Source organism: Oryctolagus cuniculus, chromosome 6 (assembly GCF_964237555.1).
Source record: "Oryctolagus cuniculus chromosome 6, mOryCun1.1, whole genome shotgun sequence".
Classification (NCBI taxonomy): Eukaryota; Metazoa; Chordata; class Mammalia; order Lagomorpha; family Leporidae; genus Oryctolagus; species Oryctolagus cuniculus.
Window position 1 is genome coordinate 114,688,162 of NC_091437.1, and position 25,877 is coordinate 114,714,038.

At 38.8% G+C, this 25,877-nt stretch overlaps 1 long non-coding RNA gene and 1 pseudogene across 1 annotated transcript in view; one reads left to right on the forward strand and one right to left on the reverse strand.

Annotated features, from left to right (window-relative positions):
* LOC127490735 (uncharacterized) overlaps window positions 1-25,877 on the reverse strand; it is a 49,891-nt gene that overhangs the window by 7,237 nt on the left and 16,777 nt on the right. The window lies entirely within an intron of this gene.
* Window positions 1,103-24,347, forward strand: LOC138850026 (ferritin heavy chain pseudogene; annotated as a pseudogene).

Consider the following 25,877-nt stretch of genomic DNA (forward strand, 5'->3'; position numbering starts at 1 on the left):
GGTGGTCAGGGAAGACCACTCAGAGCTGGACAGCTGATAGGTCATTTTACATCACTGGACACATCAGAGAACGGTGCACCTTCCTGCAGGTACTCATATCCCTGCCCTGGCTGTCAGTGCGGCTCTCTGTTTATGTGGCAACCACTCCAGTCTGGGTTCTCATTTACTCACATATGGCTTACCACAAGAGTTTTCTGATTTGTCTCTCTACCTTTAGTCTCCTCCTCTCATAATCTCCCCTGCCCTCTGCTATGAGATTCATTTTAATTAATCTGACCTAGTGAGCAAAGTAGAGGCTGGATTTCAGCCTTTTATCATTCAATTGTAGCTCTCTGTAGGGTTCAACTGAATGTAGTGGCCTGTTTAAAGAGAAGATATTTGATCAAAAGCCTAAATGAGATGAAGAAATGAAATGGGAAGGGCATTAAAAAAATCTCTAAGACTGGTGCATGTTTAACACATTGCAGGTACCAGGAACCACACTGATAGAGTAAGACAGAGGAAAGTAGTAGGAAAAGAGATTGGAGAGGCAGTTGTCATGGTTTGGATATGATTTGAGTGTCTCCGCAGGCTTCATGTACTGAAACTTAATTCCCATTGTGAGGTATTAAGAGAGTGGACACTTAATTCAACTATGGATACTGAGGGGGAGTGGGTAGGATGGGATGAGGTCATTAGGGTAGAACCCCATGAGTGAATTCTGGTGGCTGTATAAGAAGAGGGGGAGAGATACATACACATATGCACTCCTTGCCTCCTGCCATGTGACATTCTGGGAGTCTGCCAGCAAGAAGGCATCATCAGATGTGGCCCCTTGCACATGCAGAACCGTGAGCCAAAATAAACCTTCTTCCTTTATAATGTAGCCAGCCTCAGGTATTTCATTATCACAACAAAAAGCTGATTAATACAGTATCCACTATAAGCCTGGTAAGGACTCCACATTTTTATCCTAAGTACATGGGAAAAACCATTGGAGTAGGAAGTTATTCTCTCTCTTTTAACAAGAAGAAGGCTCCTTACCTAAGGGGGTCAGAATGACCGGAAAGGTCATCCCATGAATAGAATTTCCACATAGAAGGAATCTGCCAGGTTGGGGGGTATGAACAAAAACAAAAATACCCTCGTCCTTGCCAAACCAGCAGCATCAGCACCACCAAGGAGGTAGCAAAGCAGAGTCTCAGACTTTTTTCCACATCCCCTGAATCATAAACCGTATTTTAAACAAGATTAGCAAGTGAACTCTGAACATGAAGCAGTGGGTGAGAGGTAATTGTCGCTCCCCCTCTTCGTGGAGGAACGACACAGGACCCTGCGCTGTTCTTTCGTCTGCTCGGCCCTCCCCGGGTTTGCTGCTGGTTCTTCCCGGGTTGGCTACTATCCCTTCCACCTCCGTGGAAGGGCAGTTCCCCCTAGCCACATTCCCCACTTCCGCAGGGGAGCGGCACACCGCCGGCCGGCTCTTCTCGGGGGCTGCACAGGTGTTCCTTCAGCTAGATGTTCCCCTTAGATGTTCCCGGTGCATGCCGTCTCTCTCCTCCTTTATAGTCCTCCTCCGCCAATCCCAACTCGGCTGCCCACACGCCAAGTACGCTGCTCTCCAATCAGGAGCAAGTCCTACAGTTTATTAGTTGAACTGGAGGCAGCTGCGCGGAAGCTGTTTACTTCTCTCCCAGCGCCATATTGTGGGAGAGCAGATGCATAGAATAAGTCCTAATTCGAGTAACTTAGTCTAGTCCGGATTGCTCCCCACAGGTAATGAATGGTCCAGCATTACAAGATTCCAGGGATCAGGCAAGAGTGGGTAAGTTAGGCTGGACCCATTGGGCAAGGCCTTGAGTACTGTGATGAAGGAGTTCAGAGGATCCTGCCCAGAGAAAGCATTCCCAGATAGCCATAGCACACTAACTACTTCACGGTGGCTAAGTACCATTAGCTGTGAAACTCAACATTAAAATCAAAAGTAGTAGAATCGTGTGTTATTTCAAACAAAATAAAATGAGTTAAATATTGATAACAATGTGTTTTTTAAAGTGGCCGTATTATTGTTATTTGAGATTTAAAAAAAACTATTATCTGATTTATAAGGATACTCACCCCATGTTAGTTTATATTCATTCTTCAGAAGCCCTGAAATATGCTGAACAAAATGAGAAGCAAAATAGTCCTTGTAGATGTGCATCAGTGAGTTGTTTATTCTTTTCATTCCTCATGTTCTACAGACCAGGCTAAATTGCAAATGTGTTCTTTCAAGGAATGTAAATGTGATCAATTACAGGACTTTTCCCCATCCTTGTTTTGGCACAGGAGCTGTTCTCCGTTCTGCTTTTTATTGAATATAATAAATAGAGATATTCAGAATTCATCACAAGAAGAAAGGGTCAGAATAACAGCAAAACTGACAATGCCAAAAAAATGACTTGAATATTGATTGTTAGTAAAATAATACTTCACAAGAGGACTTTAATTTTTTTTCCCTTGTTTCATTCATCTTGTTTCTTTTCTTGCTGTCATTTCAGCCAGTTTGGGACTCAAATGAAAAGATGGAAACAGCAGGAGCACAGGGACCTGAGAGTGCACAGAAGAAGGGCACAGGAAAAGGACATCATATGCAAAAATGGTGGAAAAAATATGAAAAAAAAAACAGGAGGTTCAGGGAGATCCCATTGACTTCAGAGAGAACTGGTGTCAAGAACCGGGCAGAAGTTCAGTATGCAGAGACTGAAGCTCACTAGGAGAACTAAGAGTTGAAAACAGAGGTAATCCAGAGACAGGCCAGGATGCAAAGTCTGTGCTTCATCCTGACCTCCAGGAGGCAACCCTGCCCATCCCTGTTCTTCTCCCATCTCCACCCAGGCCATGAGCATTTCTATCTACAGGAGTTTCCAAAATAACTATATATGTCTCCTTTGTTCTTGCCCTACACTAGTCCCCAGCTGAAAGCCATTCCTCACAGAATACCTAGAGGGTAAATCTTGTCACTCCCTTGCTAAGGATTCTTCAAAGATTCCCTAGCCCATTACAGATGAAATAAAAATTCCTTATTGTTTGGCCCAAAAATCTACCTACTAGTCCACCACTTTCCCTTTCGCTTATAAAGTACCTTGCTTTTTTCCTCTAAAATTTCAAGTTGTTTCTTATCTCAATATTTGCATCAAATATTCTCTCTCTGCTGAAATGTCCTACCTTCTACTCCAATTCTTGATTTCCAGCTTCTTTCATTGTTTTGGATTTCTGTCCATCCCAAGAGGGCCCTTTCCTGACTGTCCCACCCAAAGTAGCTTCTGTTTCAAAGTTCTTTCTATAACATTGCCCTATTCACTTCTTTCAGTATATTTTAACCCTATCCAAGACTACGTTTATCTATTTGCTGGCCTATTATCTACTTCTTTGCATTAGTTTTATATTGCTGTATAACAAACTCATCAACTTAACACATATTCATTTTTTATAGTTGCTATGGGTCAGGATTCCAGAAGGCTTAGCCCCAATCTGCAAAGCTGCAATTAAGGCTGTCAGCCAGCACTGGGGTCACATCTCAACGTTTCATGAGAGAAGAGTTCACTTTCAAGTTCACTTCGGATGTTTGCAGAATTAATTTCCTTGAAACTTTAAGACTGGAGGCACCAGCCCTTGGCTGAATGTCACCTAGAGGCTGTCCTCAATTTCTTGCCACATGGGCCCCCTAACATGGCCAGCAACAGAGAAAATCTCTGCACTAAATCTACTAGGAAGGTAGAGTTTTACATAAGAATTATAGGAATAGCATTACATAACCCTTTCCATATTCTGTTGGTCTGAATAAAAGTCATAGATCCTGCTGACACTCAGGTGCAGCGGATTATACTTCTGTAAGAGTAGGAACACCAGGGGCCGGTGTTGTAGCATAGTGGGTAAAGCCTCTGCCTGTGATGCGGACATCATATATGGGTGTCAGTTTGAGTCCCGGCTGCTCCATTTGCCATCCAGCTCCCTGATAAAGTGCCTGGATAAAGCAATGGGAGATGACCCAAATGCTTGGGCTCCTGTACCCTTGTGGGAGATCTGGAAGAAGCTCCTGAATCCTGGCTTCAGTGTGGCCCAGTTCTGACCATTGCAGCCATTTGGGAATTGAACCATTGAATGGAAGACCTTCTCTCTGTAACTCTCCCTCTGTGCGTGTGTGTAACTCTGCCTTTCAAATAAATAAATAAATAAAACTTAAATAAAAATAAATAAATAAAACTTAAAAATAAAAGAGTATGAACATCAGAAGATGGAACAGTCAGAAGATGGGACTAGTGGGGGCCAAATGATGCTGTCCTACACAGTCCACCCGCTAACTCCCATGCACATGACCCACATACAAAACACATTGTTTCTCTTGCGAATATTCCTGTTATTACATCTTACTATGGCATCCTAACATGACATCTGTTTAGAATCCAAAATCATATCGTCTAAGCTAGGTCTACAGAAGGACAAGAGTCCTGGGTATACATCATGAAGTACAATTCCTGGGACACAATTCCTCTCCTTCTTTGAACATATGAAGCCAGAGACAAGTTATCCGCCTCCTTATTTCCTATATCAGTTCTTATCTCTGTGAAAATAGAAAATAAGCCAATCTTGGGGCTGGCATTGTGGCAGATCATGTTAAGCTGCCACCGGCAGTGTTGGCATCCCATATGGGTCCTGGTCCAATTTCTGGCTTCCAATCAAGCTCCCTAATGTACTTGGGAAAGCAACAGAAGATGGCCAAAGCGCTTGGGCCCCTACGCCAATGTGGGAGACCTAGAAGTTTCAGGCTCCTGGCTTTGGCCTGGTATATCCCCAGTTATTCTCACCATCTGGGGAGTGAATCAGCAGATGGAAGATCTCTTTCACTCTCTCTGTCTCTCCTCTCTAACTCTGCTTTCAAATAAATAAAATAAATATTAAAAAAAGAAGGTATGACAATTTTGGTTACAGCTTTATCTCCAGAATAGGCACTATATCTAATACAAGTAGGTGCTTAATAAATACTGTGAATAATGAATATGTAAGGGTGCTTCAAATCTGGTGAAAATGTACATTATTTTAGACTGGCGCCATGGCTCAATAGGCTAATCCTCTGCCTAGCGGCGCCGGCACACCCGGTTCTAGTCCCGGTCAGGGTGCCGGATTCTTTCCCGGTTGCCCCTCTTCCAGGCCAGCTCTCTGCTGTGGCCCGGGAGTGCAGTGGAGGATGGTCCAAGTCCTTGGGCCCTGTACCTCATGGGAGACCAGGGGAGGCACCTGGTTCCTGCCATCGGATCAGAGTGGTGCGCCGGCCACAGCGTGAACCAATGGCAAAAGGAAGACCTTTCTCTCTGTCTCTCTCTCACTGTCCACTCTGCCTGTCAAAAAAAAAAAAAAAAAAAAAAAAAAAAACCTTTTTTTTTTTTTTTTTTGACAGGCAGAGTGGACAGTGAGAGAGAGAGACAGAGAGAGAAAGGTCTTCCTTTGCCGTTGGTTCACCCTCCAATGGCCGCCGCTGCAGCCGGCGCACCGCGCTGATCTGATGGCAGGAGCCAGGAGCCAGGTGCTTTTCCTGGTCTCCCATGGGGTGCAGGGCCCAAGCACCTGGGCCATCCTCCACTGCACTCCCTGGCCATAGCAGAGAGCTGGCCTGGAAGAGGGGCAACCGGGACAGAATCCGGTGCCCCGACCGGGACTAGAACCCGGTGTGCCGGCGCCGCAAGGTGGAGGATTAGCCTAGTGAGCCACGGCGCCGGCCCTACATTATTTTATAATTGGATCTTTCTATGGACTCTTTGAAGTTTCCCCATATAATAGAAATCAGATAAACAGACACAGCCTGGTTCTGAGGTGTGATAAGAATCCAAAATCAGAAAATGAGGCCCGGCTGGCACCGTGGCTCACTAGGCTAATCTTCCATCTGCAGCACCGGCACCCCAGGTTCTAGTCCTGGTTGGGACGCCAGTTATGTCCAGGTTGCTCCTCTTCCAGTCCAGCTCTCTGCTGTGGCCCAGGAAGGCAGTAGAGGATGGCATAAGTGCTTGGGCCCTGCACCCACATAGGAGACCAGGAGGAAGCACCTGGCTCCTGGCTTCGGATCAGCACAGTGTGCTGACCATGGCTATTTCAGAGGTGAACCAGTGGAAGGAAGACCTTTCTCTTTGTCTCTCTCTCTCACTGTCTAACTCTGCCTGTCAAAAAAAAAAAAAAAAAAAAAGAAAGAAAGAAAGAAAATGAGGCCCAACTTTGGAAAGCAAATTAAAACTAAAGAAGAACAAAACAGTTATTTGAACATGGAAAAAAGGAAGGAAGGAAGGAAAGAAGGGAGGAAGGGTAGGAGGGAGGGAGGAGAAAGCTGGGTAAGTATCAGTGGTCAGTATGTATGTCATTTCATAAATCTATTCAACAAACATCAGAAACTATTTTTTTAAGTTTTATTTAATGAATATAAATTTCCAAAGTACAGCTTGTGGATTACAATGGCTCCCCCCCCATAACGTCCCTCCCACCTGCAACCCTCCCCTTTCCCACTCCCTCTCCCTTTCCATTCACATCAAGATTCATTTTCAATTCTCTTTATATATAGAAGATCAGTTTAGCATACATTAAGTAAAGATTTCAACAGTTTGCACCCACATAGAAACACAAAGGGAAAAATACTGTTTCAGTACTAGTTATAGCATTAAATCACAATGTACAGCACACTAAGGACAGAGATCCTACATGAGGAGTAAGTGTACAGTGACTCCTGTTGTTGACTTAACAAATTGACACTCTTGTTTATGGCATCAGTAATCACCCTAGGCTCTTGTCATGAGTTGCCAAGGCTATGGAAGACGTTTGAGTTCACCAACTCTGATCGTATTTAGACAAGGTCGCAGTCAGAGTGGAAGTTCTCTCCTCCATTCAGAGAAAGGTACCTCCTTCTTTGGTGACCTGTTCTTTCCACTGGGATCTCACTCATGGATATCTTTCATTTAGGTGTTGTTGTTTTTTTTTTTTTTTTTTTTTGTTCCGAGAGTGTCTTGGCTTTCCATGCCTGAAATACTCTCATGGGCTTTTCAGCCAGATCCAAATGCCTTAAGGGCTGATTCTGAGGCCAGAGTGCTGTTTAGGACATCTGCCATTCTATGGGTCTGCTGTGTATCTCACTTCCCATGTTGGATCATTCTCTCCCTTTTTGATTCTATCAGCTAGTATTTGCAGACACTATTCTTGTTTATGTGATCCCTTTGGTTCTTAGTCCTATCATTATGATCAATTGTGAACAGAAATTGATCACTGGGGCTATTGAGATGGCATTGGTACATGCCACCTTGATGGGATTGAATTGGAATCCCCTGGAATGTTTCTAACTCTACCGTTTGGGGAAAGTCAGCTTGAGCATGTCCCAAATTGCACATCTCTTCCCTCTCTTATTCCCACTCATATTTGACAGCGATCACTTTTCAGTTAGGTTTCAACACTTAAGAATAACATCAGAAACTATTATAGTGCTAAAAATTGTGATGCCAGAGGTAAAATAGCTAACAAAAATACTTTCCCTGCCTTCACGGAATTTACAGGAAGCAGACATTTGGTTTAGCATTTAAGGATCCTGCATTCCACATCAGAGTTGCCAGAGTTCCGTACCCACCCCTGGCTCCTGACCCCAGCTCCTGCTAATGAGCACCCTGGGAGGCAGTGGTGATGTCTCAAGTCATTTGATTCCTGCTGCCCACACTAGACTGAGTTTCCTGCTCCTGACTTGGACCTCAACTTAGACTAAGCCATCTTAATATGTAGGGAATGTCGGGATTGAACCAACTAATGGAAGTTCTCTTACACACACACACACACTTGCTCTCTCTCAGCTAAAATGAATAATTAAATAAAGGTAGCCTTTAAAAATAATATAAGAGACTTAATACAATATAATAAACACCAAAATGAATAAACAGAATGTTAATGAGAACAATACCAAACCCCATATATGTGGGTTTCAGTGAAATGATTGCAAGAATATGACCACTAAGTTTAGTCTTGAAGACTTAGCGGGCATTAACACAACACTGCCACCTGAGTTGTGGTGGAAGATAAAGGAAAGATGGGTGATGTTCCAGGAAGAGAGGGAAACAGTCAGGAGGGCTAGAGAGTAGATTTTGATTAGGAAAAGTGCTGGAAGTTTAGGTTGGACATTTGCTCATGATATGAGATTTGAACATTATTCTGGGGAAACTGTAGAGCTATTTTTAAAGAATTTCAAATAAGGGAATAAAAATTCAAGTTTATGTTTTAGAAAGATCTCTCTGACTCTATTGTGGAAAATCAACCAAGCGGGAAAGGCCAAAAAACTGGTGGACAAGTCGGACAGAGCTGATGCTAGAAATTAAGAAATCGAAGGGGCTGAAAAATGTAGCAGCAAAGAAGAACACAGGCAAATGAACCGAGCAAAACTGGGGCAGTAAAATGGATAGGAGGAGTTACAGATTGAATGTGGGTAGGGATGAGGTGAAAGGGGCATAGGAAATGACAGAGGAGAGAGGGATGAGTCCCAGCAACCTGGCTCTGAAAACAGGGTGGAGAGTTGTATCATTTGCCGAGGTAGAAAACAAAGCAAGAGAAGAGAAGCAGGCTGGGGGCCAGATTGGATGGAGATAAACCAGACTGGAATATTTTAAGTTGTCACTGGGACTTCCAAGTGGAAAAGCCTGGAAGGCAGTTGGATATTCAGGACTACAAAGCTCAAAAGGAAGATTTGAACCAGGTTCCTGATTTTATCTTGCTGAAGGAAAATACTGGCCAGTGTATCAGGACTAAAGACTGGTGATGGAAACAGAGAGATAAATGGTGACTGCTAGAAAATTCAAAGGGATTCAGACACAAGAAAGCCCATAGTTTCCTACATATTTCTCCCAGCTATCCTCATTTACAATTCCACATTACAGTATACAGAACATAAGTTTAGACATTTAGTCACACATGGCAAGTTGTGTTCATCTCTGCTCCCAATGGAAATGATAGTAAAATGTCAATGCTCTGTAAAAAAAAGTTATAAATCCTAAGAAAAAGGGAAAAAATGAGTGTGGATGAGAATAAGTGAAAAATGTCAACAAATGTTAATCTGTGGAAAGAAAATAGTGGAGAGATCCCCTGACATCATAGCTAAAAGGAGTCTTAAATCCAAGAGCTTACAGTTGGGAACAGTGTTAAAAAGCACACTTTTTTTTTTTTCTGAGTCACTAGAAAGATTTGGAACCTGAGACACCACACATACTGGTTGGCCAAAATAAGGTACAGAGCAGGGAACTGATTGAAAACTCCACCTGAGCAACCAGATCTCCTTCCCAACCCCTTTCTCATTCTGCATAGTCAGGTTAATACCCTTTCTAAGTGCCCTGGGAAAACAGACATTTCATCCCTGAGAAATGGATCTATAGACACTTGAGACTAGAGACACCAAGAACAATGGAACATGATGGTGCCAAAATATAAAGAGGAGGGACTAAGTGCAGACACACAAGTACATTTGTGTATATCTTATTACAACCTTTCCAACAGTATTTTATAAGTAATGCAGCAGTACTCATTTAATAAAGATGTAGATTTGCCAAATAAAAGACTACTAAATCATTCAGGAAATCATCGTCATTTCTTTTTTTTTTCTTATTTAACAAGGGAAAATATGTAAAATTACCTAAATTTTGTGACACCAGTATCCTTGGGGGTGATATTTCTTGCTTTGATAGTGATGTAAAGGAAAGAAAACAAAGCACTAATATTGGAACTAACATTTCTACAACCAGGCTTCCTGCCAACACTTTTAGGACCATCAGTAGTAACAAAAAGATCAGCAGGGAGTGAAGTCCTAAGTTCCCCAGAAAATTTGAATCTCCTTTTTTGAATTCTTGTTTTAATTATGTCTCCAATGGAGAATGCACCCAGTGCAAGGATTTGGGAGTTCTTCAAACCCAGAGGTGTCGACTGGGAGGAGTAGTACAGAACAGGATCTCAATCCTGCTCTTCCACGGGGGCTTCAGCCCTCTCCCAGCTATGAGAGTCTCTCTTGCATAACCCCACAGGAACTCTCCTCTGCAGGGGCCGGAGAGCACTCCTACATGCCCAGATCATTCCCTACCCTGCCACATCTCAGCATCACCTCAGAAACTCAGATTATAAAACAAGGCCTTTGGCCTGCACCCTACTGTACAGAACATGGATGGTCCACCCCACCTATCTAGTTCCAGTTGCTGTACTTCTTTGCTTCCCTTTTTCCTGAACTAAATCAGTAACCCTGAGACCAGGAGACTCTGCTCTGATATCATGGGTCAGAGCTGATACTCTTCTAATAACTCTGGGAGCTTGAGCAATTCATCCACGATCCTGTCCCTTCTCGCCCCACCACACAGACTTGAGAAGCCCAACGTTTTACGATGAAGGATTCTAACTTCTATCTCTAGATGAGATCTTCTTCATGAGTTTTCTTGTTCATCTTAAATAATGTCTTCATTTATCCCCTAAGACTTTTTCCTTTGTTCTATTGTATTCTTTCCCTTCAGTTGGTCTTTCAGGCAGCTCATTTCAGTTTCTTAATCTTCCATGCTTTTGAAATTTTATGTTTATGAAGACACACACTCTAACACACACAGAGAAGCGCTCATTCCTGGATGGTAGTTTTACTGTTACCATAGAGACATACCAATTTCTTATTAAGTGAGAGAGATAAATTATGGCTCATGAATATTTACTTCATTTTATATTTGAGTATTCTATTTTTAATATCTGTGGGGAAAATGGATGTTTTGTTTTCAAAATCTTTTCAATATAACTTTTCCTTTCAAATACAGCACTTCAGTTTTACTCAGAAAATGCTATGACACAGTTAATGCCATTTGGATCACTATCCTAATGAGGTAGTCTCTAAATAAATGGATAAAGCCTTAACATATATAAATTTTTGGTGTACCATTAAGTATTGCTCTTTGTTGTGTATTTGTTAACCAATATGCTTATCTGCAGAATCATACATGGTTATTAATAATTCTCCTAGTTAGTTACAAGGGGTGTGTGTGTGTGTGTTATCAACCTAACACAATACTTGTGATTTGTGTGGTTAAAGAAATCTAAAAAATATCACCGTATCAGAGTACTTCACTAAGACTCACTAAGTCTTGGGGCATGAATCAATGGTCCTTCCATTCCTTTACATTTATGGATCACTTTTCAGTGTCTGAAGCACTTCACATATGAGACAGCAAATGAGCATTCAACCTTCTTTATTGTAGAAGCAACTGTATTGATCATGTTGCTTTTCTGTGCTGCATTAAAAAGTTAGAATACACTTAAATATATTTCTCCACATCTTCTAAGAGCTTAAAGCCTGAGTTTTTCTTGACTTCAAAGAAAGGAAGTCATTGCTGCTATTATTGTTTAATACTAAATCTAAGTTTAATGAATCAACAAAGCCTTTTATAAAAGTAAATGAAAACAGTTTAAGGGGTGAGATGAGTTCATGTGAAAATAAAAATGTCATCTAGTGGGAGAACAAGAAAGTATGTTTGATGATCAGATGAGAACCTCAAGAGTGTGAGGAAGCAGAAGGGCCCTGGTCCAAGGAAAAGCCAAGGACCACTGTAAAGGTATTGTTCAGGTGAGGGAAGTAATTTGTCTATTGACTGCCCACTAGGAATGATGCATTTACATGGTTCCTGGAACATCCCCACACACAGTATTCAGAATATCCATAAACCCAAGGAGGGGTCTCCAGGACAGTTAGAAGACTGCTAATGACGAAGCCCCTAATCAGAATGGAGGGTTCAGTTGAACAAACTCTAGACCCTTGTGCTGTGACACTGCTGACCATAAAAATAATATCACCAAGCCTCACAACAACAGCTAAGTATGTTGAACATACCTTTGTAATTTTCCTTTCTATAGATAAAGATGAAGTCACAAGATAATGCTGTTGAGCGTATGGGCTCAGGGACCAAGACAATCTGAACTCAGCTTCTGTTCAGAATTTGTGTTGCACAGCTATGTTTTATTTCTCTGTGCCTTTTTTCTCCAGCTGGATCAAAATAGGGGGCAGGGGTGGGTGGAATATAACAGTATCTACTTTACAAGTTGTTGCCATGGGCTCAGGCAAGTCAAGCAGTTAATCCAGAGGCCTGATCATAAGTAGTCAATAAGCACAAGTTATTGTTAGTAGGAGGTAAACCATAAAAGGAGATCAAGTGACTTTTCCAAGGTAATGTGGCAGCACTCCAGGATATTTCCACCAGCCCTCATTCTGAGATGTCTACAAAACTAACAACATATCTGGAGGCAACAACTGTTTTATTTATGCTTTTTTTCTCACACAACCTCAAGTAAGCAGACAAGCAATGACTTTTTGCTCAGTAATTTCTCCTGCTCCAAATCTGTCCTTCATTTTGTAGACACACAAATGCCTATGAGAAACAACTGCTTAACCTCGTCCTTGTCTTTGTAAGGGAATTAATTCAATCACAGGACCTCTACTATGATGACTAAATTACCTCCCAAATCTGCATTTCCAAATCCCATCACATTAGGGATTAGGGTATCAATATGAGAATGGGAGGTGGGGCACAAGCATTGCCTCTCGAATAGTCTGATATACTATGCCCTGGCCTTTCTGCTCAGAGGCACTGAATTGCCAGGATTTTCACAAAGTTAATCAGCATTATTCAATATATTTGAGGGGATGGCCAATTCAGACATTTCCCTAGCTTTATTGTTTCCTGTTTCCAAAAACATGCCAACCTTAGAAGCACTGCATCTATTTCTGACCCCCTACCCTGCAGTTTGACGTATTCCATCCTAAGCCAGTCGGTTGTACACAAAGACCACTGACCCTAACTATGACAACAATGTCAAGTATGTTTAATTTGCATCTATGAGAGATTGTTTCAGACACAAATCGTGGAATAACAACTAATATCCACTATATGATTCTTATAGTCCTTTCCCCTAATACTTGTTTGGAGCAAAACAACACTTGTAAAATATAATTTGTAATAGATAAGGATCTTTCCACCGTGACTTTTCAAAGCAACAACAAAAACAAGGAGGAAAAAACTATTTCTAGTACCACATGGTACCTGAGATTAGGTATCCATAATGTATCCACAATGTAATCAATCTTATGTGGGGCACATGAGTAAGGAGAAGAAAGACTCAATAACCACTTACATAGGAATTTCACTTATAACATGCACAGTGTCAAGTCTATGTCAAGATACCTTAAGATCTGACATTATTTTCCTCCTCTCTACTCCCACAGCACTTTATTGGTTACTATGCTGAAATAGTTATTACAGTCTACTGTGTAAGTGTTGTGAATTGGTAGATCTGCCTCTACCACTAGATAATGAGTTGAGGAGTGAAGAGATCTTACCTTACTTGACTTTGTATCTCTGTCCAAGCATTATGCTTAATACAGAGAAGCCCCTCTGTGAATGTTAAGGACTTGAAATGAATTGAATAGAGACTTTTAAAGCATAGATTATAAGAAAGCAATCCAGGAAGAATTGTTCTCAGTGTTAATATATCACTTAATTAAAGATCAGTTTTCCAACTTTAGTCACCCAAGCCATCTAAAAGTACAAGCATAAAAATATTCAGTGATTATACATTTTAAGTGTAAGGAAATTATTTTCAGTGAATTTGCTAATTATTCACTAACTTGTGTTCATTTATACACTTCAATTTCCCATATGCAGTAGTATCCATTATTGTCATATTACCTTCTGATTACTAATGATAGCAACTATTAAACTAATACCTATTACTTCATGAACACTATGACAGATTATTTGAACTGCTTCTGACAACTACCCATTGGTAGGCAAAACTTCACAGTGAAGGGAACAGTCTTGTACAAAGACCATCCTCACTTTTGACACAGTACAAGTTCAGAAGTCTCTACACCCTCACTTCGGAGCAGATACATTCAAATTCAGTGATTCCCAACACTCCCTCAGTTTCAATTATTTTGTAGAACAACTCATAGAACTCAGGAAAGTAATGTACTTAAAATTAAATTTTATTGTGGGAAAGTATAGAAATAAGAATCAGAGGAAGGGAGAGATGGATAGGGTTAGGTCTGAGAAGGTCCTAAACACAACACATCCAACATCCTTCTTGGATTCAGGACACACCACTTTCTACCACATGCTGTGTGACAAAAGTGCCAAAAACACTTTACAACGCAATACTAAGGACAGAGAAACTCATCTGAGCTTCAGCAGCTGAAGGTTTTATTGGAGTTTCATTATGTAGGAACAGTGCTTGAGTCACTGACCACGAGGTTTAATCTGAGTCTCTCTGCTCTGGAGGCAGAGTCAATACTATGTGTCTCAAAGCTTCACCACTAAATCACATATTGCTCTTCCTGGTGTTACCAGTTCCCATCCTGAGTCATCTCTCTGAGTTGTGGTGCAGCATATTTAGATGCCACTTGGGATACCCACATCCTGTGTAGGAGTACTGGTTGAGTCCTGGCTGCTCTCCTTAAATGCCTGAGTGGCAGCAAATAATGGCTCAAGTCCTGGACTTCTGCCATCCATGTGGGAGACATGGATGGAGTACGTGGTTCCTGGCTTTGCAATGGCCCAGCCCAAGATGTTGTAGCTATTTGGGGAAGTGAAACAACAGTTTGGAATATCTCTTTCGCTTTCCCTCTCCCTCTCTCCATTGCAAATAAATAAATCCATTTCAAATAAATAAATGAGTCTTTAAAAAAATGTCTAGTGATATACATAAGTCAATGTCTCAGTATAAACTGCCAGAGACTACTAACATTAACAAAGATATTCCTATCACTTGGGAAATTGTAAGATTTAGAGGCTAACCCCAAAAACTAAGGAGAAAGGCCAACCAAATCCTTTATTACATAGGAATTAGTTTTCATATCTTATCTAACATAATTACTCTAATTTATAAATATAGCCGTTGAAGTGGTTGATATTGGTCTAGAACTGAGGAATTTGGAAGAGCCTAAGTAACACTTTTTTAAATTTTTTATTGAAATAAAGCCTTGGCTATTGTGGCCATTTGGGGAGTGAACAAACAGTTGAAAGATCTCTCTCTGTCTCTCATTCTCACTCTTTGTAACTCTACCTTTCAAACAAAATAAATAAATGTTTAAAAAAATAAAGATTATTAGAACACCAAGAGTCCTCATTATTCCTCCCCTGTTCATTTCCTTTTTTTAATTTGAGAAAGAAGAATATATTGTCATTTACATATTATGATTTAGTGAAACAATATTTACACTGTATACCAAATGATACGACGACCACAGAATTTTTATACTATCTCCATGTATTAACTATCACAAATAAGAGAATATGTGATATTTGTCTATTTTGGGTCTGGTTTGTTAGCATAATGATCTCTAGCAGCATCCGCTTTGTTGCAAACATTAGGATTTTATTCCTTTTTATAGCTGAGTAATATTCCACCATGTATATTTACCACATTTTTCTTATCCAATCATCAGTTGATGTACATCTAGGCTGATATACATCTAGGTTGATTCCTAAGCTATTGAGCTAAGATTTGAGCTGCTATAAGCATGTAACTGCAGGTAACTTTCATTCTCTGATTTCATTTCCTTTGGACATATTTGCAGGAGTGGGATAGTTGGGTCATATGGTAGGTGTATTTTCTAGTTTCCTGAGTACTCTCCATACTGTTTTTCATAATGGTTGTGCTAAATTGCATTGATAACTACAGTGTATTAGGGTACCTTTGTCTCCATATCCTTGTCAGTTTTTTTTTTCTTTTTTAGGATAATAGCCATTCAAACTGAGAAGATTATTTTCTCCCATTTGATCAGTTACCTCTTCCCTTTTTAATTGTTTTCTTTGCTGTGCTGAAGTTTCTTAGCTTGATGTAATCCTGCTTGTCTCTTTTTGATTTTTTTGTCTAGGCCAATGTCTTGTAGTGTATCCCTTACATTTCCTCCAGTAATTGATGGCTTCATTTCTTAAGTTTACATCCTTGACCCATTTGGAGTTGATTTTTCTATGGGATGTAAGGTAGAGTTTTGTTTTAAACTTCTGCATGCAGAAATCCAATATTCCAACACCATTTGTAAGACACTATCCTCTAGCTTGTTTGTCAAAGATTATTTTGTTATAGATGTGTGGATTAATTTCTGAGGTTTCTTTTCTGTTCCACCATTCTACATGTCTATTTTTGTGTTCTGATTAGATGAGTTCTGAGGTACATCTTGAAATATAGCATTATGATGACTCTTGCTTTGTTTTTATTGTTTAAGATTATTTTGACTATTCAGGTTTTTTTTGCATTTCCATATGAATTTTAGGATTTTTTGTGTGTATTTGTGAAGAATATCCTTGGTATTTTGATTGAATCTGTAAATTGTTTTGGGTAGTATTATATTATATTAATTCTTCCAATCATGAACATGGAGGATTTTTCCATTGTTTGGTGTCTTCTATTTCTTTTATTCATGCTTTGAAAAGATCATTCACATCCTTGGTGAAATTTATCCTGAAGTTTTAAAAAACTTTTTGTAGCAATTGTGAATGGAATAATCTTTACCAGTCAGAGCATTGTTGATGTGTAAGAATGTTATTGACTTTTGTGTGCTGATTTCATATCCTGCAAATTCGCTGAACTCTATTGTGAATTCTAACAGTCTCTTAGTGGAGTTTTTTGGTTCCCTTATGTAAAGGATAATGCCACCTGCAAACAGAGATAATTTAACTTTCCCTTTCACAATTTGTATCCCTTTTATTTCTTTTTCTTGCCTAATTGCTCTAAAACTTTCAGAACTATATTGAATAATGGGGTTGGAGTGGGCATCATCCTTGTCTGGCTCTGGATTTTAATGGAAATGCTTCCAACAGTTCCTCAGTCTATATGATGCTCACTGTAGGTATATGAGTGTATATGCGTAATTATATCCTTAATTAATCTTCCTTCTATATCCAGTTTTTTTAAGTTTTTTTATCAGAAAGAATGTTATTTTTTATCAAATGCTTTCTCTGCATCCATTGATATAATCACATAGCTTATATCCTTCATTTTGTTGATGTGATGCATCACATTTATTGCTTTGCATATGTTGAACCACTGTGCATCCCTGAGATAAATCCCACTTGATCAGGGAAGACAATATTTTTATGTGTTGTTGGAATCAATATGTTAGTATTTTATTGAGGAGTTTCACATATATGTTAAACAAGGATATATTGATCTATACTTTTCTTTTTTGTTATTATATCTTTCTCTTGTTTTGGAATTAAGGTAATTCTGACATCATAGAATGAATTTGCAAGGGTTCCCTCCCCTTCAATTGTTTTGAATAGCTTAATAAAATTAGTATTTGTTTTTCCTTAAAAGTTTGGTAGAGGGGCCAGCGCTGTGGCGTAGCAGCTAAAGGCCGCCACCTAGAGTGTCAGCATCCCATATGGGCACCTGTTTTAGTCCCGGCTGCTCTACTTATGATCCATCTCTCTGCTATGGCCTATGAAAGCAATAGAAGATGGCCCAGGCCCTTGGGCCCCTGCACCCACATGGGAGACCCAGAAGAAGTTCCTGGTTCCTGGCTTTGGAACAGCACAGCTCCAGCCATTGCAGCCAACTGGGGAATGAAGCAGCGGATGGAAGACCTCCCTCTCTCTCTCTGCCTCTCCTTCTCTCTCTGTATAACTCTGACTTTCAAATAAATAAATAAATCTGGTAGAATCTGGCAGTTAAGCCATTGTTGTTGTTTTGGGGGAGACTCTTTATTACTGAATCAATCTCAGCCTTGGTTATTGGTTATTGAGATTCAGGTTTTCTATATCTTTATGCCTCAATTTTAGTAAATTATGTATCCAGAACTCTATCTATTTCTTCTGCATTTTCCAATGTGTTGCATATATCCATTTGTAATAATTCTTCATAATTCTTTATATCTCTATGGTATCAACTATAGCATCTCCTTTTTTATCTCTGACTTTATCAGTTTGGTTCTTTTTTTGGTTAGTCACACCAGTGGTTAATCAATATTGCTTATTTTCTTTGAAAAAAAAGAAAAAAACTTTTACTTATTGATATTTTGTATAGCTTTTCATTTCTATTTTGTTTATTTCTCCTCTAGTTTTTATTATTTCTTTCCATCTACTAATTTGAGGTTTGGTTTGTTCTTATTTCTTGAGGTCCTTGAGCTGCTTTGTTAGATCATTTATTTTATATCTTTTCAATTTTTTATTTTGGTACTTACTGTTATCAGTTTGCTCTTACCACTGTTTCTGCTGTATCTCATACAGTGATATAACTCATATCTTTGTTTTGTATCTCATACCTTTTGATATGTTGGTTGTTATTTTTATTCACTTCAAGGATTTTTTTATTTCACTTTTGATTTATTTTAATGACACACTGTTAATTCAGGAGCCTGTTTTTTGGTCTCCATTTGTTTGTATGCCTTTTAGAGTTTCTATTGTTGTTAATTTCCAGTTTCATTCCATTGTGATCAGAAAAGATAAATGGTATTATTTCAATTTTTTGAATTTGTTGAGACTTGTTTTATGGCCTAGTATATGAACTATTCTAGAGAATGTTCCATGCACTGACAAAAAGAATGTGAAATCTGGAACTGTGGGATGGAATGCTCTGTAGCTATTTGTTAGGCCCATTTGTCTATAGTGTTGTTCAGCTCTGTTGTTTCTTCATTGATTTTTTTGTCTAGTTGATCTTCACAATGATGACAGTGGTATTTTATAAAACTAGCATTGGGCATGTATATTTACTATACTCATATCTCACTGTTGAGTTATTTTTTAACCACTAAACAATGACCTTCTTTTTCTTTGTTAACATTTTTAAACATTTTTTTGGTCTCAGGTACTATTTTGTCTGATATTAGTATAACCACTCCTGCTCACTTTTGATTTAGATTTGCCTGTAATATCTTTTTCCATCTTTTCAGTTTCAGACTATGAGTATCTTTATTGGTGAAGGGTGTTTCTTGTAGGGGGAATACAGATTCTTTTTTTTAATCCAGTCATCCAGTCTGTATCTTTTAATTGGAGAATTTAGTCAATTTACATTAATGGTGATATATTGATAAGTAATGACTTAGTCATGCCATTTTCCATAAATATTCCTATTGCTTCCTTTGAATATCCTTTGCTCTTCTACAATGAGGTTTACTGTTTTCACATTTGTTCATGGTAATGATTGTCTTTCTCAGATTCTCAATACAATACATCCTTAAGTATCATTCTTAAGGCTGGCTGGTGATAACAAATTATTTCAAGTTTTGCTTATCTTGAAAATTCTTTATTTCATATTCATTTATGAATGTAAGCTTGCTGGATAAAGTATTCTAAGTTGGCAGTTTTTTTCTATAAGAACTGGGACTATATATATCCTTTCTTCCCTGACCTGTAGGGTTTCCGTTGAGAAATCTGCTATCAATCTGAAGGAAGTTACTTTCAATGTGACCTGGAATTTCTCTCTTGCAAATTTTAGGATATTGTATTTATGTTTTCTGTTTGAAAGTTTGACTATAATGTGTTATGGTGAAGATCATTTCTGAGCATGCATATTTGAGATTCTATTTGCTTCTTGTATTTGGATGTTCATATCTGTTTCCAAACAGGGGAAATTTTTTTACTATTGTTTCATGGAATAGGTTTTCTAAGCCATTCTTTTTTTCCATGCCTTTAGGAACTTCTAAGAAAATTATATTTTTGGTTGTTTGATGGTATATTATAGATCCCAAACATTGTTTTCATTCTTTCTAATTTCTTCTTCTTTCATCTGAGATATTTCAAAAGGTCTGTCTTCTAGATCAGGTATTCTTTTTTCATGGCTTTCCACTTCATTTTTATTTGATTTATCAAAACTTCATTTCTAATATTTCTGTTTCATTTTTCTTCAGTTAATCTCTTTGCTAACTTTTTCATGTCAAGTATTGACATTCTAATTTCATTTAATTGTTTCTCTGTATTTTTGAGTAATCTTATAATCATTCTTTTGAAGTACTTTTCAGGCATTTCATCATCTCCCCTTCTTCAGAGTTCAATGTCAATGTGTTATTGTGTTCCTTTTGGGGAGTTATATTGCCCTCTTTATTACTGTTTCTTATATTTATACATTGAATTTTGCGCATCTGAGGAATCTGTTGTTTCTTTCTTTCATGGAGGATTTTATGTTTATTGAAGGTCTTATTCCTGGAAATGTGCCTCTGCAGTTCAATGGAGCCCCTAAGTCTTACACTTGAGCTCCAGGGTTGTGTGCTTGGTGGGGAGGGGTCAGTGAACTCAGGCTACTGTTTGTGAGTGGAGCAAGAATCCAGAGTGATACCTAAGATGGGTGTGATGGAACACCTCTGGCTATAGTCAGTGTGGGGAGGAAACCTTTGGAGCCAGCTGGTTTGTTTGCAATACCAAATTTTCTCCATGCTAGGGTGAACCAGCTGATCGACAGCCCAGAGTGAGCCTCATGGTGTCCACACACTTTATACACCCAGACGTGTGCACTGTCTGGAGCACCAACTCACTCCACAGTGTGTTCCCTGATCCCATCACGAGATCCAGTCCTAGTGTGCAGGAAGCTCTGAGTCTGCTGTCAGACAAGGTGGGTGCACAGGATGCCAGCCCCAGCATAGGATTTTCTTAGCTTAAATCGTTTATCTATCACAGCAAATTGAGTCTGGAACTTTAATGAAGGAGGCAATGTGGCTTCCCTTTTACAGTAAAATAGTTGCTTAGGCCCCTATCAGCTACCCAAGCTAGACCTGAAGTCAGTGGGAACTATGGAACTCAGCCTCAGTTAAAGCTGCCAGTGGCAGGGTTGCACAGCATCTTCTTCTTATCACATATTGCCAACATGGTATTTCAGCCTAATTAACTTTTGAAGGCAAAATAGCAATGAGTAGTAAAGCAACATTCGAAACTATTCCTTTTCTTTCCAACCCTTTTTCCAAAACTGAACTAATCTTCCACCTGATTATGTCTCAAGTTTAATATTTATTAATAAAATAATAATGTTCCATCTCCCATACTACAGTTAAGTGGCCATCGTGTCAGTGAAGTAGGAGCACTTTATATGAAAGATATTTGGTGTGTTCAAAGTTTATCTTAAAAATAAGGGAGGCAATGAAATGTTAAGGACAGAAATAGACTTGAATTCTAATTCCTGCCAGTTTCTAATTAGCCACTAAATCTGTGACTTGAGTCAAAGCATTTACAATCTCTGAACATCAGTTTCATCTATGAATATCACCCATATTCTGGGATGATTCTGAAATTCAAACAATATTTCTGAAAGCAGCAGTCATGTTTCTCAAAGACCCTATTGCCTCTAGTTTTCTATAACATGTTAACACCTTATGAGATTTCATGTGATTTAAATATGCAAGTTCAATACCTAAACCAATAAGTAAAATCCACAATGTCAAAAAATAATTTTCCAATGTTACATCCCAAATCTCTAGCTCAGGTTCTGGTAAATAGTGGAAACTCAACTTTTTGGACACATGGTATACAGGACAAACTAGGAATAGACACAATTTTAACTTTCTTTTACCAATTATCCCCTGAGGAAAACTTGCAAAAAATGTGGAAATTTTTGTTAATTTGTGTACTGTCATAGCAGAGAGAAGAAAATGCTGAAAAAATTACTGGTCTAAGGATCAAGGAAGAAGAAAAGCCAAACAATAAATACCCAATTTTCAGGTTCTTTTCCTCCAACAGCATGGCTGATCAAATGATAAAATACCAAACAGACTTTCTGTGCTGGTAGATCATTTATTGGAGTCCAAAGAGGATCCAGTGAGGTGAGAGAAAGTAGGCAGCTGGTGAATACACCTAGCTTTGCACTGGATTCTCCAACGTCGTTATCCTTTAGAGCACAAGGAAACAGAAAATGCACAGGTTCTCATGTATCAATCTCACATGTATCAATATCAAATATTTCTTTAAAGATTTATTTGAAAGTTAGAGTTACAGTAAGTGAGGGAGAAACAGAGAGAGAGAGGAGAGAGAGCTTCCATCTGCTGGTTCACTCCCCAAATGCCCAGAACAGCTGGAGCTTCTTCCCAGCCTCCTGTGTGGATGCAAGGGCCAAAGCACTTCAGCCATCTTCCACTGTTTTCCCAGCTGCATTAGCTGGGAGCTAGATCACAAGTGGAGCAGCAGGGACTCGATGGGCACCCATATCAAATAAGGCAGTTAAAGCCGATACACCACAATGCAGGCCCCAGTTTCACAAATCTTTAATCTATGATTATTCATACTTACAAGACACTCAGTAGTTGTAAACACAAATTTCTCTGAATTAAGATAATATCTGCAGTTTTAAAAGTACAATTTTTAGGGGCTAGTTCTATGGTATAGTAGATTAAGCTTCTGCCTGTGGCACCAGCATCCCATATGCATGCCGGTTCATGACCTGGTTACTCCAGTTCTGATCCAGCTCCTTGCTAATGGCCTGGGGAAGATGGTCCAAGTGCTTGGACACCTGTACCCAAATGGGAGATCTGAAAGAAGCTCCTGGCTCCTACCTTTGGATCGGCCCAGCTCCAGTCCTAAAAAACCATTTGTGGAGTGAACCAGCAGATGGAAGACCCCTTTCTTTGTCTCCCTCTCTCTGTAACTCTGCCTTTCAAATAAATAAATCTTTTTAAAAATATCATTTTATTATATAATAACAACAGATACTCAAGGGAATAAAAATTGCATGCATGAAAACCAGTAGAAACAGGCAATTATATCAACAAAGACTAAAAATATTGGTGAAAACCAGACTTAGATAGAAAAGAAAGAAAGAGACTAGAGCATAGAAGACAGAGAGAAAACATATAATCTAATAAATGTGTTATCAGAGTTCCAGAATTAAAGGAGACAAAACCAACAGAAGTAATATTTCAGATAAAACATTTCAAAACCAGGGGCCGGTACTATAGCATAGTATGCTCAATATATTATCAATTGCATTTCTATATAACAGTAACAACTAGAAAATCAGCATTTTTTAAAGAACCACTTTCAGTAACATCAAAAATATCAGAGACCTTGGAATGAATAAATCTAACCAAAGAGACAAAATGCCTCTATGTAAAACATTATAAAATGGTAATGGAATGTTTAGTGGCATATTTAAAGACAATCAAAATATAACAAATATACTATATTTGTTTTTTAAGAATGCATAAATTGGCTGGCGCCATGGCTCATTAGGCTAATCCTCCGCCTGCGGCACCAGCACCCCGGGTTCTAGTCCCGGTTGTTCCTCTTCCAGTCCAGCTCTATGCTGTGGCCCAGGAAGGCAGTGGAGGATTGCCCAGGTCCTTGGTCCCTGCACCTACATGGGAGACCAGGAGGAAGCACCTGGCTCCTGGCTTCTGATCGGCGCAGTGCACCAGCCATAGCCACCATATGGGGGGGGGGGGGTGATTCAACGGAAGGAAGACCTTCTCTCTGTCTCTCTCTCACTGTCTAACTCTGCCTGTCAAAAAAAAAAGCATAAATTAAAAATGTTAAATATTCCCAAATGGGTCTTTAACTTTGAATCAATCCCAATCAAAAATTTGAGCAAGTCTGTGTGTGTGTGTGTGTGTGTGTGTAAATCATGACAATCTCTAAGAAAAAGGATCTGTTTTATCAAAAGATAATAATAATTATTATTATAGAATTGTTCTTTGGATAATTTCCCAGTTTTCTGCTTTAACAATGCTTGTATAGAGCCCGGGGCTTCACACCCCTACCCAAGTCAGTCATGCAGAACAAGCCCCTTGCCACTTCTTCGTATTCTCTTGGGCACCTGAGTCCCTGACTGTGGCTTCACTGACATCATTTCTCCTCTGCTACATGATGACCGTACATGTTAACCTAGAGGTGGAAGCCACCATCAGATTAACATAGCGCTCTAGGCCTCATACATCTGTCTGTCCATGTCTTACTACTTTAACCTAATGATGTGGCTTGCAAGAACTGGGAAACTATTTTATTCAGCAGTCACATGAGGAGAGAGAACACGCTGAGAAATTGATGAAGCTGCAGAACCAGTGAGGTGGCTGAATCTCCTATGGCACATCAAGAAATCAGTCCGTGACAGCTGCGAGACTGAGCTGAATGCAGTGGAGTGCACCTTCCACTTGGAAATAAAAAGCACAGATCAGCCAGTACTGGAACTGCTCAAGCTGGCCACTGATGGAAAAAGATCCACATTAGTGCGACTTCACTGAGACGCATTACCTGAATGAACAGGTGGAGTCCATCAAAGAATCAGGTGAAAACGTTACCAACTAGCTCTAGATGAGACCCCTCCATTCTGGGCTGGTGGGCTATCTCTTTGACAAGCACACCTTGGGGACAGTGAAAATGGGATCTAAGCATTAGGCTGATTTCCTAATACCAAGGCAGTATACGCGTGCAGGGTACCTTTACAGTTTCTGTAAATTGTGGTAAAACACCCACTTAAGTTATTTAATCTGTACTGTTCCTTCAAATAAAGAGATTTGGTATCCTCAAAAAAGTTTTAAATTTCAATAAGATAAAATGGAATGGGCATAAGAAAAGACAAAAGGGCCAATAATAGTGAATAAAAAGCATAGAAACTGATACATATCAAGGTGATACTGTCAAGCAAGTGTAGAAAGAAGCCTTTTCAATACATGATGCTGGTACAACTGTAGAAAAAAATTAAACTTAACATGTACCTCACACAGTTCATACTTTTTAAAAAAAATCATTCAATTCCAGATGGATTGGAGTTCTATATGTGAAAAGCAGAACAATCATCGTTATAGAAGGTAATAAGTGTATGGAAATATCTTCATGTTTTGGGGTAAGAAAACACTTCTTAAATAGAGCATGAAAGCACTAACCATGAATGAAAAGATTGATACTTCGGGAACATCAAGAAATATTACTAAAAGAGTAAAAAGGCAAGCTACTTTGAGGAAGAAAACAGTTTCAAGTCATATGTATCCTACAAAAGGTTTGTATCTAGAATATGTGAAGAATTTTTCACATCAATAAGAAAAGACAACCAAATTTTAAAAGTAAGCAAAATACCAGGTCAGAATCTCCACAAAAGAACTAGTCAATGAATGTATAAAAAAATGGATTTAACAACATTAGTTATAGGGAAATACAAATTAACTCTCAGAGAGATAATGCAATACACCCACCAGAATGGCTAAAATCAAAAGAACTGAAATGCCAATTATATAATAATATATATTATTATACATTATATATTATGTAATTATATAATATATATTATATATAATATATAAATAACATATTTATATATAATAATGGTATTATACATTTGTACAACCACTTTGTAAAACAGTTAAGAATTTTTCCAAAAATTCAAGATACACACAACTATAACCCAAGAATTCTACTACTGAGTCTACTCCCAACAAAAATGAGGGAATATATGCAACCAAGGATTATTCACAAGAATATTAATAAAAATATCCTTGGTAATACTCAAAAAGCTTTCTTGAAAAAAAATCCAAATTTCCATCAACATTAAAATGGATAATGATGTTATATGAATTCAAATATTTATAGCAATAAGAATAAACATCAATGACATGTAATAATGAGGATGAATCTCAGAAATATGCTTAATAAAAGAAGCTAGACACAAATTCTACAAATTATATTATTTGATTTATAGAAAACCATTAACTAGGCAAAGGTAAATCAGAGGTGAGAAAAAAAAGTATAAAAAGAAGCTAGAAGTAATTGTTACTACAATCAGGATAGCACATACTGTTCCGTGAAAGAGGGAATAGTTATCAGAGTCCAATAGTGCTGCTGTAAACACTCTTTGCTTGGGTAGTGACTAAATTGTTTTTCAAATAAATCATTGATTTTTTTTTTATTTCTGACCTTCTTTGTGCATCTGCA